The sequence below is a fragment of the Chamaea fasciata genome, unplaced genomic scaffold, assembly GCF_029207755.1.
Source record: "Chamaea fasciata isolate MVZ Bird 193981 ecotype frontalis unplaced genomic scaffold, bChaFas1.0.hap1 SCAF_2, whole genome shotgun sequence".
NCBI classification, from domain to species: Eukaryota; Metazoa; Chordata; class Aves; order Passeriformes; family Sylviidae; genus Chamaea; species Chamaea fasciata.
This window is the reverse complement of record NW_027094087.1, coordinates 65,069,598-65,089,593: the sequence shown is the minus strand read 5'-3', so window position 1 is coordinate 65,089,593 and position 19,996 is coordinate 65,069,598. Positions and strand designations below refer to the sequence as shown.

Sequence of the window (19,996 nt, the reverse complement as noted above, 5' to 3'; positions counted from 1 at the left end):
TAGACACTGGGGTGTCGCGTGAGCTGGGATGGGGCGCGGAGCTGCCCGGGCGTCGGGCCCATTCCGGGGCGATGGAGGCCGCTTGGCCATCGGCTGGTGTCACACATCCGAGGGGGCACGTGCACTTTTTGTGTAGGGCTGTAAGGCAGTTGCCACATGGCGAACGGGGGAGGTGAAGGGAGGGCGGGAAGACGGCGAGGAGGAGGAGGAGGAGGAGGTGGTGGCGGCGGCTTTGCTCTGGGATAGTGGGGAGAGGTGCCAGGCCGCCGGGCTGGGCTGCATCCTCGGTGAGGGGAGGTGGGGGTGTCGGTCCCCGAGGAGCAGGTGCGAGCAGCTCCAGGCCCCCGCCAGCCAAGGAGGAGGAGACGGGGAGCAGCGGGAGCGCGGCAGGGGTTTGGCAAGGCTAGATCCTGCTACCGCGTAGAGTAACGCGGGTGCGGTGGCGGGGACGGCGCCGAGGGCGGGGAGCAGCGCTGCGGCTGCGGACGGTGCGGGGCTATCCCCGCACCCCGCGGGCCGGGGAGACCGCGGGGGGGAGGTGAGCCCCAAACTTGCCCCAGCCGGGGAGGAGTGTCGGGGGGATAGAAGGAGCTGGCAAAAGAGGAAATTCCTGATGCAATAGCAGCCGCCTTTGCAACGGAGGGCGAAAGCATGAGGCTGTTATCTCTCAATCTGTAGGTTACAGGGCTGAATCTGCTCGATAAGGAGAAGGGATCGCATAACTGCCGTGACCCCGAGATCAGAACGGTCGGAAGCGCCCCCGGGGGCTCTCCCCCTGCCTCGGGCGGGGTCGGGGGGGTTCGGGCTCTGCCGCGCTGGAGGGGCGTTGGGAACTTCTACGGAGGAGGTCGTGGACAAAGTCCCGATGCTACTTTCAATATACCCAAACAAACAGACTGGGCTCGTTTCACTTTCCTATTGTCAGATTTCAAGATGCAGCAACAACCAACACGTGGGGAATTAACCCCACGCGATGCCGTGCTTCTGCCCGTCCCGTCCCATCCCCAGTGGCGGGGGGTGTGACATCCCCTCCTCCTTCCCCTCATCCCCCCCGATTCAGCAGAGGGTGCCTGGCAGTCATTAGCATAGAACCAGGCGAAGCAGAGCACTTACTCTTCGGTAGCAGTTGCTGGATGGATTGTTGAAGTTCCTGAATATTCAGGGCAGCAGGACAAAACAGCCTGGAATAACTTCCAAGCGCTGACATAACTGTAGCTGCTCGGGTAACTCTGCTGTTGTTTCATGTGGAATCAACATGAATATTAATAGCTGCTCTTAGACAATTGCTGGGTTGGGGGTTTTGTGTGTGTGTGTCAGTGTGGTGTGTAACTTGTAACAACTCCACAAGAGTTCCAAGATTTGGTCCTTAAAATAAACTCATGGAAGTTTTTCTTTGCCACAGTCATAACCGTGTGAATGCTAATTTGAACATGTAGAATTAGGAAATACAGAAACTTTCTTTTTTTTGGGGGGGGGGGGGCGTGGCAGCGGTTGGGGGCGTATGGAGACACCAATTCTTGGACTTGGCAGGGTTATGAAAGGGTTTGGCAGCCTGGTTGTAACATGGCTTGATTATGTCAACAGCACAGAATCGGCTGTGTTTCAGCTGTTCCTGAGGTCTGCTGTGTTATCATCCCCTGTAGTAGAAATTACAGTAGTGGCTTCAGAAGTGAGTAGGATTTGACCCTTAAAAAGCTTAATTGTAGTAGACTTACTTATACATACATTAAGCAAATAAATTAATGGGAAAGATATACAATAGGTATGCAAGATATGTTATTACAGTATGGACAAATAAAGCAAAGTGGGTCAGTGAGTTTTAGTCAAAATGGATGATATAATGGGAAGATAAATCTGTATTTGCTTTCTGGATTTCCCCTCTAATACTTTTAATTCTTTCTTTACAAATTATTTTTAATTGTTTCTGACATTATGGTAATTATGCAGGGTATTTTGGTCTACTCAGTTTAGTGATTTAAGCGACCTGTCCTGACTCCCAGTTACTGCATACTTTTGCTGGGTGATGTCGTTTTGTATCCCGGGTGGGTACTTTACTGTTGAGATGGAAATTGGAAGAGCCAACTCCATCCTAGCGGCTAAATTGTTATACTCATCAGATTCAAAAATTTCGAACCAGCATCTTATCACTGTTATATTTGTCTCATAATCAGCTGATGCACTCGAGTACACTAATCCCTTTTTGGAAAGCTTCATCAAGGTTAATATGTTATTTAATCAAAAAGGCATCCAAATAAAGCCATTACTTTGTTGTTCTCTAAATGGATTGAATCGTTAGTTGCCAGTTGCTGTGGAAATAATTTGTAATAACTTATTTCAAGACGGAAAAGTTTTAGATGTGTTTCTCCAAAATGATACATTTTAACTGTGATATTGCTATTTAAAAAATCAATAAAACAAAAATCAATAAAACACCAAGGGATTTTCTGTTGAATGCTTAATGTCGAGGTCTGTAAAGTGAATTGGTTTCTGTGTTTATTTGTGATACTACTAATAATAACATGATACTAAAGGACCTTTTTCTAAATTAGGCTTGTGTATCAGTTCACTGGAAAAATAAGCTTCCGTTATGGAAGATGACTTTTCTTTTCTGGTCATACTGACCTTTGCTTTTATTTTCCTCATAAAAAGCATTAGCTGCCAAGCAGAAATCCAGGAAATAGCAAACTGTGCATTTAGCTTACATTCCGATTAAACGGTTTGACATTAATGGGATGCTGGAAAGCCATATGCCAAACAAGTAGGGGAAGGATAAAGTCAAAACATGGAAAATTTTTAAAGCTACTACATGCCAATCGACTCAGATTTCTTAAATGTGTGGGTGAAAGAGAGTAGCGAACTGTGCACTGGATGTCACCTGCCTAGGATTAATGACCTGGAAGCTATTGATCCCAGATTGTTTCTGGTCTCTTGTGTTTTGAGCACTTGTTGTGGAATTTTGCCATGCTGGGTCCCTTTCTAGAGTTTTCCCATAGACTTATGCGGACTTTGGATCATGCCCACCCGAGTAAAGGCTAAAAGTGTGCGCTTTCTTCTGACCTCCCTTCTGTGACCAGGATGTGTTAATCTTTTCTGACATTTGAAGATGATTTTGAATGAGTTCATTGACATTCATACTTAAAGTGGGGAATTATTTGCAGCCTTTGGAAGCTATTTACAATTTTTGGAAAACAACCTAATTGATTTTTGAGTATAAAGGGGAAAGATGCTGAACATGAAACAATTCTCTTCAAAGCCTATCTTACACGGCATTATTCAGTCCCTCTTTTCTAGCTTCTGCTTCTCTCAAATTATGTGGACCTAGCATGTCCTTGTTTACTGAATACTGTGCGATTGCACAGCTTTTTCTTTTTTTTTCTTTTTTTTTTTTCTTTCCTGTTTGTATTAATTAAAGGAGTATCTTACCCAGGTAGGTTAGCACAGATCATAGATACTTTAAATGAACAGGTCAGCAAGTGCAGCTGGAAGGAATGTCAAATAAATAGGATCTGTGGTTTATATTGATGACCTTCCTCCTTGCCACAGATTATTAAAATATAATCAGCAGAAGTGTAGAAGGCTTTAACAAGCAAAGATGACTTCTGGAAGGCCAGAAGATAAATTGTAGTAACTATAAAGAAGGAGTAAAAGGTTTGGAAGTGGTTTCCTTAGACTTAAACTAAATAAAAGACTCCAGTTGCTCATAAGAACAGTACTTTAATATCTACCTTACATTATGTATTTAATGGTAGGTATTGTAGTTTAGAAGCTGAGATCCTTGGACCGTACTAACTGCAGCAGAACAGAACTATTTATCCCTTTAATCTGATACTTAGTCGCTGGCTGTAGCAGGGTATCTGATACTTTGGAAGGGAGCACTGCGCTGTGAAGGCTGGCTGCCTGTCGAGAAGTGCCGACGCTGTTCCCGTGCAGGGAGATGAGGGCCTGCTAGTGATGGGCAGGGGAATATTTTTTTCCCTGATTGCTTCACACGATCTTCCTCAAGGATTCAATTTTATTAACTCCTCCTTTATTTTATAGCTATGAATATTGGTAGTTCTGTGTATTTTTTTTTTTAATCAAGAAATCTTTTCTTGGCAGATGTAGTTTATGTAAAAAAGCACAGTTTTATTGTCAGGTTTGTATCAACTTTACCTACAAGAATGGACTATATGGATAGCTTTGTTATTTCCTCAGACCACTACCACAGCTGTTCAAATGTTTGGTTCAGTTTCAGGCTTCCATGCTCTTTCTAGAGCCACAGGCCCTTGCCTGGGGTTGCTGAGCCCCCGGGCACATGCAGCAAGTGCCCCACGGTGTGTCCCTGTGGGCTGTGCTGGGGGCCTGTTGCCCCCACCCTGGGCTTCTTCTCTGCCCCTCCGCAGCACCGTAAAGCTAAATGCGCTCAAAGCACCCTTATTTACAATTTGTCCTGCTTGATATTCTGTAATCCGGGGTGGGTTCCGAATATTTGTTGGAAATGCTAATCTTGTTTGGCTACCATTTAGTATTTCTTCTGTTTTCCTCTGTTCCTAGATCACTCCAGATAGCTGTTTTTGCCCATCTCTGTGACTGGTCATCTAAAGTGAATTGCGTACGAAGCAGAGAGTTTTCATTCACTGGATTGAGTTTTAAATTTTCCTTTTGAACTACCTAACTGATACATTAAATTGTTACTGCAATCCCTGCTGGTCTGGTACAACTAAATTGCTTTCACCATTGCCAGTGTTTCCTAGTCATGGAGGAGCTTTACAAGTTTAGCTGTAAAAATTCATTAATGGCTGCAGGATAGCAAAGAGTAGTCAGAAACTATGGAGTTTTATCTAAGTTGTATGAGCCAGTGAAAGAAGAGTCCAAAACAACCATGATGCCTGTCTGGTTTTAAGCAACAGGACTGGATTTAGATGCTGTTTGTTCTTCTATAAGTTAAATATGTTTTGTTTTAAAAATAACGTTTGGGGCATCTGCTTTGCATTATTTGTTAATTCCATTCACTGTTTTAAAATAGTGATTAACCTTTTGCAAATTAGATACTGCACATGAACAGTAATTTTTTCAATAATCTTTAAATGTGCATGCTGTAACAGCGCCATAATGTGGACTGACATAATAGGAATTGACAGTAAATTTTAAGTTGCCTAAATATGTATTTAAATGATACAGCTGAAGAGTCATCTGCAAAAAACTATTATGATCCAGAGAGTTAATTCATATATAGATAATTTCTCCAGTGTGAATTAAGGAAGAAATTTTCTTTTTCCATTATCATTTAAATTATTCTAAAAAATCCTGAAACATAAACCAAAAATCTTTATATTTAGAATCAAGTTATGTCTGTGACTTGAAATGATAAAATCCAGTTTGCTTTGAGGAATAACTTTATCCTTAACCCACTATGTTCTACTTATTTATCTGATACTGTGCTCAGCTGGGGGCATCTCCTAACAGGTGCTGATGTTATTTCACAGGCATTGAAGAATATTAAAGTGTAATCTACAAAATATGGAATCTTAGCATTGACTGTTAATAAATGTGAACTGTTTTATTTTTTTTTTTACAGAAGAAAAGAGAAAAGGGTAATAGTATATTTTCCATAGCATTAAGTAGAAAAATACTGTCACTCAATTTCATGAGAGGAAGGATCAGTTTTTTGACCATCCAGCTACATCCTGTTTGGAATTTTTCACTCTAAATCACTCACAGTGATTAGCTGGGAAACGATACTGGAGAAGGATAACTCTGAAAATACTGAAAACTTGCTTTCTCCTCCGTGAGTTCCCGTAGGCCTCTTTTAGAGATGGGATATTGGACCAAACAGACTTTGAGCGGTAGTTCAGGATGTGTCCACCAAAACTTATGAAACTGCTTGCAAGAGTTGGAACCGAGGAAATGGATCACAAAATGTATTTTAGTTCACTTTGCTTTAAACAGTATTTTGTGATAATTGCTTTTAGGGTGAACATTTTCCTATGGCAGGTGGATAAATATACACAATACAATTTGCAGAATTGAATGCAAAGATCAAAATCGTGTGTATCAAAACGTTTTATTAGTTATAGGCAAAAGCTTTCTGAAATAATATAAGCTTTTTTGGTTAGTGTTCATGAAATTATGCTTTCAATACAATAAAATATTCCGAAGTTTTTATAGTACACTCCTGAGAATACTTGTGTGGGTTACACTTAACATAACTTTCTCTTCATTATTCTGTTTAAAGGTACCCCATTCACTCCAAAACGAATTAATTTTAGATATTTTCTTTGCATCCCATGTATTTTGTGTCTTCATCTTGACGTAGAAAGCTATTTCAGTATGAAAAAGAAATACATTTTTTGTTACAAATATCCAGCAGTGGGATTTTATGGCCATTGAAATTCTGATATTAGCCATAGTCCAGGAGCAGGTGCGATTAAAATTTCCCGGTGCATCTTGCCACACCAACTGGATTTTTTTTCCGTTAAAATAAGCCGTTGTTTTGGTAATGAAATTTTATTCATCCTTATAATTTATAGAATTAATCTCTGAATTGGGCAAATGGCTAAATTATGCCTAAATTCCTTTTGATCCAAAACAAGCAAAGCTTTCAGACTAGTTTTCTTATTCACATTATAATTTTATGTGATACTTAATATACTGAAAAAAGTGCACCTTAGCTGTTAAGACGTGTTTTTTTACATTCATTTTGTTCTTTAGATTGTATGACTGAATGAGAGGGCACAGTAGGTGTGCATACAGATTACCTGACTGATAAAATAACAAGAGTTACATCCTGGAGTTGGATGGGGAGAAGGGGAAAAATGGGAGCGTGGGACTCTGCTGCACATGCTTTAGCATAATTGACAGCTGAAATGTACTTGTAATATTACGATGCCATGGTTGAAGTTCATAACTCTAAATGTTCATGTTAGAGCACTTGTTAACAATGCTGTACTGAGAACAGGCAATAGGTATTTTACATTTGGAGTAGAAGTTGTTGTTTGGGACATGTCTCTCAGCATATGCTTGTATTTACAAATTGTTGTACAATAGAAACTGTTTTTGAATTTTTCATCAGGGAAATGCTTTGCTGTTTCATTTTACCTTAAATGATTGGAAGGAACCAAAAAGAAAGCAGTTATATATAGTAAAATATAAAGGAAACAGGTGATATATTTTATAAGTATTTAATAATGTCTTTTGTAACTTTGATTTCATGTTGTTCTCATGCTTACTAATGATTTATTTTCTTTAAGAGCTAGATCATTATTTTATATATGGGACAGAAAGAAAAATGTTTTCTGGTATTAGATACTGTATTTTTAAGAGAAGTGCAAGCCATGTGTTACAGTTTTGTACAGTTCGTACAGTTTTGTGATAAATCTAGTCAGGGCTTATTGATAATTTGAGCATTCCTTAAAAAAAACCCCATTACTAAAGCTATTATTTTTGAATTATTCTTTTCCAAATGTGGAAAAAATATAAACTTAATACTTTAATTGGTTTTATATCATGTTTTAATGGATGACAACGTTATATGTCTTTATGAAGCATATAATTTGTTTCCAGTCTCTTGGCCTGCTGTAAAAACCTTTCTTTGTTGGACAAGGTCACCTGTAGGACTTAGTTATTTACATTAAAATAACGGTGCTGTGGTTTTAAACCATATGTGTAACTTTAAGAATGCAGATAGTCCTGTTGCTTTCAATAGCCTAGATGTATCTTTTAAACCAAGCAAATGCAAAATATATTTGGAAGTGCTATAAAAGAATCAGTTGACATCTTAGGTAGGAAGCTGGATTGCTGTATACTTTCTTGCATTTAAAGGGACAGTTTGAAAGCATTGAAAAAATGCTTGAAATTTACTGTCCTGTAAATGAACGCTTGTTGCATAAAATAGATTCATGATGCATTTTTAAATGCATCATGCATTTAATGTAATCTTAGTGTTTTTGTAGGCATTCTTTCATATGAATTAATTTTAGGAAATCAAGGCAACATCTTTGCAGGAATGAATATCAGAATTTGGTATAACCTGTGACTTCCTACCCTCTACTGGGACTTTTTTGTATTCATTTTTGTAGTACAGATGAAGCCTGTCCCTTTTTGAAGGGAATAAATGCTCCCAAGATATGTGCCATGGTTGTCATTTTCCACATTTTAGTTTGTGGGAAGGAAGTGAAATCATTTTTCAATTATCTTCTGTTTCCTTAACAGTAATTTACTGCATGGGGGGAAGAAAATACCTCAGGTGGTATTAAATATATAATAAGGACTAATACAAGTGAAAAGTCATATGTTCTCTTTTTTTTTTTTTTTTTTTTTTTTTTTTTTTTTTTTTAAATACATTTCTCTCTTAGCTTGTTAGAACAGTTCCTACAACATAGGTGACACGTAGGATTTTGTTATTTCTCTGTGTCTGTATCCACCAGGAAAGCCTGATTTCAAAATTCTGATGCAAGTTACGTTGCCTGTTGTTCTAATATAAAGCAGGATTGCTTGGTTTTGGTTTTGGTTTTTCATGGATTTTTTTTTAAGCTGATGCTCATAGCTTTTATCAGGCTAGGTTAAAAAATAAACATTAAATGATAATAACATATTTTGTCTTGCATTACTGGGCATTATAGATGGTTTGCAATTCTACTGGTTACCTTTAAAGTGAATTTGCTGCTGAAATATGATGTTAAAAATGACAGTAGTAGAAAAAGAAGCTACTGCTACAGTAATTTACAATTTAACATATAACTGTGTATAAAATACAGTTTTGAGAAACTATGAGACAAATGCATTAGAAATACTAATTTACCAGCATATAGCTGTTTCAGGAGCGTGCATGCAGATCATGTAAGAAAGGAGCCATAGCATTTCCCGGGGAGGGCATCAGTGAGGTTTTTAGTCAACATGTTTGGGGATAGCCACAGCTGTTGGGTTGGCTTGAGGCCACCTCAAGGTACAACAGGTGGGACATCGCTAAGAATTAATAAATTTTCAACAAATTTTGTTCAGAGCTTCTCTGGCACCATCTCAATAGTGTGGCGGAAAAGGTGGATTTTATCTTGAGAAGACGCTGGTAGTTTTTACATGTCAGATTTACACACTGAGAAGTCTGCTCAAGCAAACCTGAATTTCTTTGTTATCCTTCCTCTGCTCTTTGAATCCATTCAGTTGACCCAGAAGACATGTGGTCCCACACAGACCACATGTTGTTGCTCAGCTGAGTGGTCAGACTCAACCCAGTATCATTCTGACCTCATTGCAATAAAAGTCAGACTCTAGGACACAGTAGATGGGATGTGGTGTTAAACAGAGTAATTTCAGGTTGTTCCTGAAGGAGTGGAGCCTCCTGAGCCTGTGCTAATGTGGATCTGCCAAGCAGAGGTCTCATCTTTTCTGGTGACCCCTTCTGTTATTTTGTCTCATTGAGTCTTATTTTATGTCTTAATACTTAAATTAGGACAATACAGTGATATCATGAGAAGTAATAAAACAATAGTTATGAAATGCATGTATTCAGAAATATTCTGAAGTGTGACTACATGAGTAGAACTTTTTTCACATTTAAGGAAAGAGTAATGTCCTTAGTTAAAACTGCTGGCATTGTTATGTGGTAAGTTTGTCTGCTCTTTGGTGTGCCAGCTGATGAGAGAGAACAAATTTTTTTTAAAGGTGAAACATGCAGAACCAACTAGTTCTAAATACTGTTCTGTGAAATTGTGTTTCACCCCTGTAAGTAGTTTTCTGTGTGGAAGGTGTGCTCGGAACAGGATAGGTCTATCTTTTCAGCTTGGCTAATTGCTTCCTTTCAGAAATCCAGAACGCGTGCAGATTGGAACTTGTAGCCAGGAAAAAGTGCTGCCATGCTTCAAATTGCCAAAGGACCTCAGGGGACAGAAACTTGACCTGGTTTTATGAAACCATAGAATTACATTTATACAAGTTACCCCATGAGAAAAGAATGAACTGATCCCAATTCATTTCTAAATTCTGGGGCCTTACGGGTCACATTTGAATTTTCTCCTACACCTGTTTTTATACTAAATTTTTCTGAGGACATTTTTAGAAATTTACTGTACCTTAAGTATGGGTCAATTGCCTAATATTTAACAGTTCAGTATTCTAATTCTTTAAAATGTCTAATGATTTCTCAATACAATTTAGGTGCAAAAAATTTAAATTATAGAGTTTGTTTGGTGTGGACTAAATCCTCAAGTTATGAATTCTCCTCTTGGTTTAGTAACTTAGGCTTTTTTTTCTTGCACGTGAAATAGAGGAAGCAGTAACTGTAGTCAGTACACATTGTATGGGCTGTAGAGAAGAGAGCAACTCTGCAGATACTGGGCTACTCACCTGAAACATGGGGACACTGTGGTTCAAGGTTCAAAAAGAGTTACCCAGTGAGACAGTTCACAAGGAGGCTCCCAAAACGCCGTTCTTCCTTTCTCCTTCCCTTAGTTGGACTAAAAATTTGGGATTTGGGAAATCATGGTTCATCTTGCCTCATCTTTGAATCAATTAAAATAATGAGTAGGTGCTCCCATGGCATTCCTCCTTCAGTACTTTGGTTTGAGCTAGAAGCCTAAATACCTCTCTCTGGTGAGGTGGTGTGGTATTTATGCTGGCTCAGTGTTCCTGCTGGTGTATTGCCAGGTTGGACTATGCCGGCTAAGTTGAAATAGTGGGCCCTAAGGACATGGAAGGGTTCCTTAATTCAAACACTTAAAGGGTTACATTAAAATTAGAATTAGCTTGCATTTTGATTTATTTAACAAACTAAGTGAGTGTTCTGTTCAGCTTAAGTTTGCCTCAGCAATTACTATCCCACAGAGGCTCTGCAAACCTTCCAGGCTTTGCTTTCACCTTATTTTCCTATTCTCAGTCAGTCTTTCCAATCCTTGAAATATATTTTCAGTGCTGAAATTGGCATTAAGTGCCTGCATAAATCTACCTGTTTCTAGTGGATGAGTGACAGATTTGGATACTACTAATCTAGTATAGATGCTTTTGTCGTTAATGCCATCTTAACACTCCAGATCGACTGAGCAGCTCAGCTGATGATTCCTGGCTACAGGCTTTCAGTTTTGTCAGTGTGAATGTGGCAGAGGGGACTAGTTCTGAGTTAGTGGTCCCTTTTTTTTTGGCTTTGGCAAAAGGGACTGGTAGGTGAGAAATGGATATAAAGATGTTACCAAGACAAGTAAGAAGATACTTATTTACTCTGGTTGTTTGTTTTTCATACCAGTGAATTTTTCTGTGCAGTTTGTGTTGAGCCATTCATGACTTTGCCAGTCTGGATAATCAAACTGTTTCATGAGGTATCATTGTAAGGACATTATCAAAGGCTTGGTCTTGTTTTGACTGGCAAAGTGAAAATCAGGTCTTCAAAATGGTGATTACTTATCACCATTATGTATTTATTATAAATGTGTGCATCGTGTCCCATCAACAGGTTTGACTGCTATGTGGTGCTGATAACCCAAGTGGGTAGAGTGGGGGATACTTTTTTCCAAGACACAGCAAATGGTTTTGTTCCCACATGACTTTTAAAGGAAGGTAGAGAGGTCCAATTACAATTAGGGGCTTAAACAGTTTTCTTATTTGCTTGGCTTTTCCTTTGTAGTTCTGTTGTTCTTAAGTTGGGTGGAAGGTTTCTTTGAATTTACTGCATCCAGAGTAAGTTTAGATCAGACTAGTCTAAGGCTTTTGACCTATCTATAAAATGTTTTGGCTGCTTTTTAATTTTGGTTGTAAATAAGGGAAATTAAATTAAACTTAAGATCACCTATAGGTGGCAATAAATTCTTCATTGTGATTGAAATGTTTGTCTTAAAGTCTCTTTGTATCTAAACAAGAGAGAAAAAAAATCCCTTTGTTATCTTTTTGATCATAGAACAACAACTCAGAACGAAGGAACAAATTCGGATCTTTGAAAATTCAAACTCTTCCTTCCTCTTTCCTTTTCTCCTGGTTACTTTCTTCCCCTCACACACCTGTCTGGATTTGGGGAAAAAAAAGAAAAAAAAGAAAAAAAGAAAAAAGATTAAAATTTACAATTCTTCATGGAAGCTGTATTTTATGAGGCACTGTGAAAACTTCAGATACAGAGGATGCTTAGTGGGAGCAGTTGCTAACCCTAGCAGTAGCAGTAGGGACAAAAGCCCTGAGGCTATGGGGCTGGGAACATGGTGAAGAGCAGCATCGTGAAGAGGCAGAAGTGAAAGGCTGTTTGACAGCATGTTAAAGCAAATTTATCCGGTGTTGCTGTCACATGCGGCCTTACAAGTTTACATATGTATGATCAAATTTTCAGTCTTTGGATCACAACTGAGTCCTTTCTCTTCGTTAAGTAGGGCTATGTTTAGAGTAGAGCCTGGGAAAGCAAGTAAGAAGAAATAAGCTTTACCACAGATTTTGATGTTGGGCGAGATTCTTACAGCAGACATGTGAAATGGGAATGAAAAAAAGAGGGTTTTTTTAGTAATACACTTAATGTGAGAATTCTTACCTATGCTTTGTATGGTTCTAAGTTTATTTCAGAAGTATATTCCTGTAATTCCTGTTTCTTCCTGGTTTTCCATGTCCTGTTTGCAGCAATGAATATAGTCACTATGGAATTGGGTTGTATATAGAAGTCTTAACCTGCAAGCAGGTTTGTGTAAGGAATCCTGTTGCCTATAGCATCTCAGTTGGATGATTTAAAATAATAAAATTATGCAGGTCTTTAAATATTATCAGTATTGGTACTCAGATTGCATAGCTAGCAGAGTTTTCATAAGCTGCAGTTTCACAGACAGCGGCAACCAAGTGTGGGAGCAATCAAAGAACATTATTTGTAATCAAAACGTGAGTTAGGTGTTATAAAACAACTGGTGGGTGCTTGTGTGCATGTGAAATTTGCTTACACGAGTAATCCCATTGATTTAAATGAGAGCATTCAAGTGACGAGAACAGGTTCAATGTGAGAATGTTTAGAAGATGGTGACCTTACAGACGAACAGTCGTCTTTGGAAGGATTCAAAGGGGGGTTATTAAAACTTAACGCTGAGAGTTGGCGTTTGAAGGCGGAAGCATCTAGAGGGGTGTTCGGGGAGCTCACCTGCCAGATAATAATGCCTTTTAATGATGCTGGTTAACTCTGCATCAACTTTCTCCTACTCTTTTTTGGGGGGTATGGGGGAAGGGATGGGAAGGAGGGCTAGAGAGGGACGGTGACAGCAAGGCTGTTTGTTTTTCCCGAAAGTTGTTTGTGATTTCAGGTACTCATGGGAAATCTCTTGATCAGATTCACATCTGTTCCTGTCAAAGTGGGTGCTAAGATACCGGTCACCCAGCAACCATGTCCAAGAGGGAATTGGGCCGATAATAACTTCAAAAAGGAATGACAGATGCTAGATTAGGATGAAAGACAAAACGCATGAAAAATGAGCTTGTTAGAATAAAAAAATTGTTCAAGCACCTTCATGCAAATTAAATGAATATTGAACATTTGCATGCAGTAATTTCTACTTTTTCTGTTGATTGAGAAGAAATAAAGACGGTACATATAAAAACATAAATGTATTTTCTTTTTTTTTTTTTGCACCAATTAACATACAAAGCAGTATCTTTCTTCTAAAAATGAGATTAGCCACCTGGGTGCTTGGCTGTATCCCACATATGTCACAACATTTTTGTAATGTGTATGCTTCTGTTGAAGAAACACGTTATCTAATTCTTTGTAGCAAAACAAACAAGGAAGAAAGCTTATATTATTTTAAAATACTTTCGATTGGCATCATTCTATTTCTTTTTCAGCTGCGGTTTTCAGAGCTGAATTATTTCCTGCTGTCCTTGAATTCTATCGGTATAATGTGCATTAATAAAAGATCACATAAGATGAGTTCAGACCAAATGCTAAGGTTTCCTATTGACTGGTCAAACAATACATATTTTAAAACACCATGTCTGACGGGGTAACATGAAGAAGAAATAGTCACTTTTCCATGCCTATGCATTAAGATAATTTAAATAATCTAACAGTTTTATTATTGAAATGTTCATATAACAATCAGAATTTGGAAAAGAATGATAAAATGTTCTGATTGAGAAAGGACTTTGTGTCTTGGTTTAGCAATGTCTAATGTGGTCACGTACAGAAATTGATTTTCTTCAGAAATTAATTAATTTTTCATATCGCCCTAAGCTGCAGTTAAAAAGAGTGCATACTTGTCTGTTTTTTCCAGAAATATTGCCTAATCATATTAATACCATTGCCCCAAGGATGAAAAGATAATTGTACAAATGCATTTGGAAATATGTATCACTGAGTATTTATGATTAAATTATGCAAATGACCCAGCTCTCATCCTTTCCAGACCCAGATTGTCTAATTAGGATTGATATGCTGAATAGATGTTCCAGAATTTGAATACAAGCATGTCCAAAGAGCAGAAAATTGGAAATGACAAGGCTGAAATGCTAAGAAAAGTGTCTTTCCCTTTTATACTTTACTAATGTGGTGTTAGCAGTTGCAGTTTTTCCTTTGGCTATATTGTGTGACTCATGTGTCCTACAAGAAATAAGTCAGGAAAGAAAAATCAACTTTCATAAATAGCTTTACTTTTGCTCTGGACTTACTTTTCTTTAAAAGTCTGCTAGCAGCTCCTCTGTTAAAGCTTTGTATCCTTCATGTTAAAATAATGATATATTCCACATAAATTACTTCTTAATTTGGAGCACTGTTGTTTGTAGCTTGTCTCCAGCTGCCAGCTGCCAGTGCTGGATATTTAGCTCGTCAGCTTCTCATATATTCAAATGAAATTTACACACCTAACAATTTTAAGTTTGGTGGATTTTTTGGGGGGGTTTCTTATTTTATTTGAATTCACAATTCCTTAATGTAACCACCTCTTTTTTTTTAAGAGGGGAACTGATATCTCATTAATAAGCTTGTTTGGAGACATTCTGAGTTGGAATAATAGCTATCACCAGTCTACAGCATTTAAATCCTTCTTCAGTGGACTGTTTGTTCATTTATTGCTCTTGGGAAGCTGGGAGAAGAGCCTGGTGAGGAGCAAGGAGGAGTAGTGAACTGTCAGTACTTCAGCCATTGTTAGCAGCAGGAGTCGCTCCCTCTGAACTCTGTTGGCTCCTGCTACCCATCTGCGGGATGATGGATTGCTATGTTTAATACATTTCAGCTTTTGTCTGTCATAGTGTGGATAGACAGCGCTATCAATTATTTCAACAGTGATTAGAGCGCTGGTTGTACCCACTGCTATTGGGCAGGCACCTCCCAGGAATGTGTGATGTAGGAAATCCTTGGTACTCTCCCCACGCAGATGACTTGCTCGGCTAACTTGAGGTGGTTTTAAACACCTACCAAAGACTGCTGGGAATTGCTAAATCCGCACAGCCGCCCTGCAACAAAATCCAGACACCCCTGCAAATAGTCTGGTGCCAGCCTAACCCGGAGAGAAATGTCTTGTGCTTTCGATAGGTGGGGCTGGGAGCAGGGATGAATTTGGGGGGTGTGATGTCAGCAGCGCTCGGCCCATCTGTGGTTCAGTGCGTGGCTACTGGTGATACGAGTGCAAGGGCTGCGCTGAAGCAATGAGATACGACGTGACATGTGTCATACGAGGATTTGCTAAGCCGTGGGTGCTTTGTGATTCACGAGTCCACAGGCTGAATGATTGCAGCCACCAGAGAAGTCGCTGTACACCAGCACAACATATGCCCTGGAGTATCTTCTAATAATTATAAATGTTGCAGTAGACATATAAATTGAAAAAAAGAAGATAATCATGTTATGGACATTACTTTAGACAAGTGGATATATATTGTTTTCATTATTATTATGTTAATTTTCCACTCTTAGGAAAAATGTATTATTCAAAATCTTGTGTGAAACAGTGTTGTATTAGAAACAAAAAGATAACTATGCAAACTAAAGCATATAATACTGGCTTTAAAAGATGCCTGACCCAGTTTTCTTGATTTGGACCATTGCCCACCATGACAGGCCAGGCGGAGGATAACTTTCACTCATTTTGAACTGAGAGAGGAAGGGAAGCTAAATCAGAAGATATTAATCATCCTTGATTTAGCTTTCTTAGTAGAGAATTTAATTTACAGAAGCAGAAGAATGAGTAACTACTAAAAACTACCATTAGGAAAAGTCATAACCAGGCTTAAATGTGCTTTCTTTACCCCTACTTCACTCTGTATTCACTTGGCTGTGGCACTGTTTGCTTTTAAAAAAATTTCTTTCCTTTTGGTTATACCTGGGTTCAACTTCTGCAGCTCTGCTTATAGACAGTAGTTTGCAATTTCTCTATTGTACTTGCTGGAAATCCGAGCTCCACAGCACAGTTGTGGGATGCCATTTTTATTCCTTTTTAAGATGATCCAGGCAGTGGCAATGCTCACAGGGAGGAGTGTTCATGATAATTAAAAGCTGGAGTTTACCTTTAAAAAAAAAAATTGGCAATTTGCCCAGGAAAAAATTCTGTCTTCAGTCACCATTTTTAATCTACATGGCTGTTGGGAGTTATCTTCACTTTAGGAGTTGTCTGGTTTTAAAAGTTGTCTGGATGTTGAAATAGTTTCTTTGACATTGTTCCTAAGTGCTCACTTGCCATATATGATGATCAGAGGATCTGAGGGCTATGTGGGAGAGAGCATCAGCCATAAGGTGGGAATAATCTCGACATTTACAGCTGGCAGCTTTTCTCAGTCTAGTCTCCTTAGTTACCAATGTGTGGCAGTGAAACAAGGAAACTTGAGGTATACTTTACAAATTCAAGAGAAATTTAGAAAACTTAATATGTGTTTATAAATAAACAGATTTATACATAAGCAAGTTTAACAGATCAAACTTTAACTGATATTTTTTCTCCTTTAAAATAAATGGCATTTGACTAGGGAGATTTGCAGAGATCAATATCTGGAGCATTCTTACAGAGAGGAAATAACGGCAGCTTGAAAGTTAATGAAAAGCAAGTATTAAATAAATCCATGTATTAGTGGGTGATGTGTTAATAAATGTATCACATAAATATGATAGGTAAAAGAATCAGATAAATGGTTCCTTAAGCGGATAAAAGGTCTCTGTTGTTTATATTCCTTCTGTAGAGGTAAGGCTGTGATTTACAGCCTTTTTTGATAGCAGGACTTGTTGAGATAATTTTGTCTTCCTTCTGTTTCCTCCAGGCACCCTGATCGCACTCCTGTACAGCCGTGTGTGACCATTTTCGGCACAGGATCAGGTCTAGGTTGAAAATGCTGTCTCCCCCCACTTCCTCTCTCTCCTTCATTATTACTTTTATTAGTCCTCATCTGTTTTGGGAGAATAGATCACCCTGTGCTTTCATCTGCAGTTGTGCTGCTACAAGTGATTGGGCAATGGGGAAAGAAATGAATGATGGGGGTGGGGGAGGTGGGGGAAACCTATCTTCAATTTTTTGTATCGTCAACCTGTCTTGCCATGAGATTTTCCTGCATCCAAACAGCAGCGCCCTGAGCCTAGCCTGGAAAATGAACTGTGCATTACACAGCGGTTTTAAGGCTGTATTTAAAAGGACACGGGGGGGAGGGGGGGGGCGGTGAACTGTAATGAAGGGAGGAGTAAAATCTTTGAAAGAAAAATGTATGAAGGCAGTGGAAGCCACTTTCCTCTCTCTCTTGGAAATCTACTTTACTTGGCAAGCTGTCCTGCTGTGTATGGCAAAACAAATGGGGTGAGTGTCTGAGGTAGAGCATTGGTTTCCTCCTTTGGATGCTCCCTCTGGCCATGTTCTGGTGGCAGAGAAAGGTGAGACAGGGCCGTGCACCATCCTCCATGTCCTGCATTTCTTGGCTTGTGCAGGGAGAGAAGCGCACTTGTTACAGAGCGTCTTCTGCTCTCTAGGAGGTGCTGCATAGTGGGATAACTCTGGAACTCTGGGTTGAGCCTAAGTCTGTGCTGCTGGAGTGAAAGCCCTGAATTATTCTCTTTTTTGAGTGGACTTGTACTAGTCATGCCTCTTTGCTGTTTTGGGGACTTTTTTTTCCCTGTTAGTGGCCCAGCGTTATTATAGGATGCGTCTCCTATAGCTGTGCAGGATCAGTGTAACTAAGGCCTCTGGATTCTGATACAGTGTTAAATTACTGACTTCTGTTTTACTGTGTGCACTTAGTTCACAATACTCCTGCCAGATGTTAATGATGATGGAAATATTCTACTGTCTGTAAGAAAAGTTAGCCTGTGTAGCATTTTCTGCAAGCTTTGTCAATAAAATCGTATTAGTTTGCACTTCTTTAGGAATACTCTATTCTTCTAGCTGTTTTAAAACAACAGTTGGTTTCTTGAGTGGCTTTTTGCAGATGTGATGGAAACACATCTGAAGCTACAAGATCCTTGTCTGCCCAGAAACAGTGGGAAACTCAAGATTTCCCTGAGTAGGCATGGTTTTGGGAAAACTTCACTCTGTTCAGAATGGTCTGACTTCACTGTAAAGTAGGTTCCACTGTGCTAATCCTCTTGGAATGCAGCAATTATCACCTACCGTATAGGTGTTAAGTGCTGAATTTCAAAGGGATTATCACTTTCCTCCTTCAGTGGCTAAGCTAGAAGAGAAAAGTTGTTAGTGCTTCTAAAGGGGAGGGAAGAGGGGAAGAAAAGAAATCTCTGTTTTCTTTCTGTGGTTGCCTTCAGTCTGGCTAAAGCAGAGCAAGCTGGGTTTTGCTACAGCTGGTTACTTCGAGTCTGATCTTCAAGAATTCTAAAGGCATTTGTTTCCACCTCCCTGCTTTCCCCCCACCCCCCAAAGTACCCTTCTTTTGTGGAAAGTGGCAGTGACAAGAGCCATTCAGAACAAAAACGCAAAGCTATGTAGGTGGACGAAATTTCATAGGAAAACCAGAGTTCTGTGTATCCTTACACTGTGTTTTCATCATCTGGAAACTTTTGTCAGGTCTACTTGACCACAGACTGTAGAAGTTGGTATCTTTTAAGTCTGAAGAGATACTTGAGGTGACTGTATTGGTGTTGCAGACTGAGAGCTGGAAATCATCTGAAGACTATTTTTGCGCATATGCTCTTTCCACGTGCCTTTTCTTTAACTGATAAACCAATACCTTGTTCATCCACTAGTTCTATCCACAATACAGACGGTACTGATTTCAGGTGGTTGTTGGATAAAGTGGGATTAGTATCCTTGAACCCCCCTTCCCCTTTTTTATATCCATGCTTAAGAATCTCTCATACCTGGCTACTTCTGTAAGTGCTGGCTCCTGCAATCTTCACCGTCAGTGAAGCGTTTTCCGGTACCTAATGGGCAAAGAAAGCAGGGCAGAAGTGTGACTCCCCACCAGTGCACCCTGGAGACCGTGCAGCAGCCACAGGCAATGTGAACTAAATGGGGAACGGTAGTTAGGGGGAGGGCATTCGCACCTGAGGAAGTATTTCAGCTGTTATAGGGGCTGGAAGTAGCTAATAACGGGTAAGGGAGAGCTGCTTTGTGGACAAGTCATGTTTCTGAAGCTGCACAATAACACAAAGAGGCTTTTAGAGAAGAAGGCAGGATTTGGAGTTGTATCGATGTGATTAGAAGGTTTCATGGAGGGACAGATGTAGAATATTGAGTTGAAAGGTTGGCTTCTATCCTATTGTTTCCATTTTCACTATCACTTCACTGGGATGAAGAATGATGACTTCTGTCAGAAGCATTTGGTCTAGAGTTGGATTTCTCGGAGTTAAGAATTTAAGAGTTGTAGTGCCGGAAATTGGGTTAAAACCGTTCCAGTTTCTTCACAGTCAAACCGCAGAAATTCATGGATTTCAGAATTAAGGTGTATCACAGTGTTTAAATAGCATTTTCCAGGAATTACCGCAGAACATTTCAATAAATGATGAAAAGTTTCTTCTATTAAATATTTTAGATATAGTGCTCTAAATACTAGTATATAGAATATCTAGTATATCTTTTTGCTGGTAGAATTAGTTCCTGTTATAAGAATTTGTAAGATACATGCAATCCATTTTTTTTTTTTTTAAGAAGACAAG

At 39.3% G+C, this 19,996-nt stretch overlaps 1 protein-coding gene across 5 annotated transcripts in view; it reads left to right on the top strand.

The window, feature by feature from the left end:
• The window catches only part of DACH1 (dachshund family transcription factor 1), a 356,356-nt gene that overhangs the window by 2,163 nt on the left and 334,197 nt on the right, over window positions 1–19,996 (top strand). The gene's annotated exons all lie outside the window — the stretch shown is intronic.